Consider the following 2,422-nt stretch of genomic DNA (forward strand, 5'->3'; position numbering starts at 1 on the left):
TCGCTCGGTCGGGCCAAACCGCCGGGTCGACCGGGCGAATGGGTTTTCTCATCCGTTTTCCATGCAATCTGTCTGAATCGCTCGTGCAATCTTTCGGATACTCCTTGGACATTGTGTGACCATTGGGCTCTTGTTTCGCTACTTAAATGAAGGCACCAAATGCCTAATGTGCATCAAAAGATGTAACACATGAAAACAACTCCAAACACAAATAACACAAGAAACGAGCTCAAAAGAGCTCAAATCGACTATCAAAACTAAGGGGATTGGAGTAAATAATCGATATATAATAAACACATCAAGATAAAACCTTTAAAATTGATTAAAATATATATGATTATTAATATTAATGTAACAACTTTATTTTCTTTTAATCTGATTGAATTTAAATACATTTAATTTGATTAAAATATATACAATTTGATTAAAGTGAAAGTATTGGGTCAGACCGTCTGACCTAATATTCTCGTCAGACGGGCTGAGCCCAGTACTATAATATACAGCAACGACGGCGGTCGAAGGATTCTCCACCATTCCCACGTAAAACCCACCACCACCACAACCACCACCACCATCTCGGATTTTGTCCATTGACTGTATATTTCCCAGTAGAGATGTCGAAGAAGGAATTATCAAAGATGTTATGGACTGATGCCGCCATTAAAGCTATTGAGAGTAAAGCTGGTTCAAGAAAGTATGAGAATTTATGGCCAAAAACTGTTTTGGAAGCCTATGCTCGAACCTATGCTCGAGGGTGATGCTCTCAATGAGTGATTGTTTAACGAGTTGACGTAGTTGAGGAGAAAGCTTGGCCCAATGGCCAGTAATCTTCTTTCGCATCAAAACAGCAGCAAGCTGACGAACATTAGGAGGTTTCTCCTCAACTACAAACAGCAGCAAGCTCCTAATGTTCAAAACAGCAGAGAGGAATGGTGTATAAGCTTGCCTTCGAGCATCATTGTCAGGCATCAAAAATTGTATCAGTAGCAGCTCAAGTGACTGACATTTTTCCTCTCTTTCTTTCTATTTGAGGTTAGTTTTCTTTTCAGTTGGACTTTGTTTTCTTTCAGTTGGACTTTGTTTTCTTTTAGTTAGACTTTGTGTTCTTTCAGTTGGACTTTCTTTTCTTTCAGTTGGACTTTCTTTTTCTTTCAGTTGGACTTTCTTTTTCTTTCAGTTGGACTTTCTTTTCTTTCAGTTAGACTTTCTTTTCTTTCAGTTGGACTTTCTTTTCTTTCAGTTGGACCAACTGAAAAAAATAATGGACTAACTGAAACAAAATGAAGACTACCTGAAGAAAAAATGTAGACTACCTGAAAAAGAATAAAGACCAACTGAAACCCAAGTAAGTCTAACTGAAGCACAAAAACCCACTGAAAAACAAAGAAGACTAACTGAAAACAAAATGAAGACTACCTGAAAAAAAAATGGAACCACCTGAAAAAAAATGAAGACTACCTGAAAAAAAATTGGAACCACCTGAAAGTCGTCCGACCAAGATTATGGTCGGACGAGTCCGACACAATACGATTATTAATATTAATGTAACAACTTTATTTTCTTTTAATCTGATTGAATTTAAATACATTTAATTTGATTAAAATATATACAATTTGATTAAAATATACACAATTTGATTGAATATTACTTGGGTCGGGCTAGTCCGATTCATGGATCGAGCTGGACGATTTTAGTAGTGGGCTTTCATGGGTTGGGCTGGATTGGCCCGCACTGTTGGCTATCTCTATTTTAATTACCTTTTGACATCTTTAGATGTATAAACAAATGTTTTTGGATGTTAAACAACAAAATTACGAATGCAAACATATTTTTTGGATGTCAAAAACCTAATGGAGGTAAGATGCAAAAACCATTATGGATGTGCAAATAAGAAAATATTGACGTACAGACATAGTTTTTGGATGTGCAAAAGAATTATAGATGTACATAATTTAATATGAATATACTAACATACTTTTTGGACTTGTTGGATGTACAAACTTAGTTTTTAGATTTACAAAATAAATTATGTATGTACAAAGATATTTTTTAGATTTATAGAAAAACAGAAGCATATAAGAAACAAAAATCATTATAAATTTTTTTTTATAAGGAAAATTCCCTTGAAATGAGAAGAAATTAAAGTTGTTCTTGTAAGGGATGAGAATCGAAACCCTGTTATAGAGGTTGAAGGAGAGCTTCAGAGCCACTAGGCCAACCTTAATCTTAAAAAAAAAAAAAAAAAAAAAAAAAAAAAAAAAAAAAAAACATTATAGATATGCAGATATAGTTTTTGAATATACAAAATAGATCATATGAATGTACAAAATATATTTTAACTGTATAAAATATATTTTTCAAATTTACTAGTTAAAGATAAGAAAAAAATTACTGACTTAGTAGGAAAAAGACAAAAAAACAG

Source organism: Beta vulgaris, chromosome 2 (assembly GCF_026745355.1).
Source record: "Beta vulgaris subsp. vulgaris cultivar EL10 chromosome 2, EL10.2, whole genome shotgun sequence".
NCBI classification, from domain to species: domain Eukaryota; kingdom Viridiplantae; phylum Streptophyta; class Magnoliopsida; order Caryophyllales; family Amaranthaceae; genus Beta; species Beta vulgaris.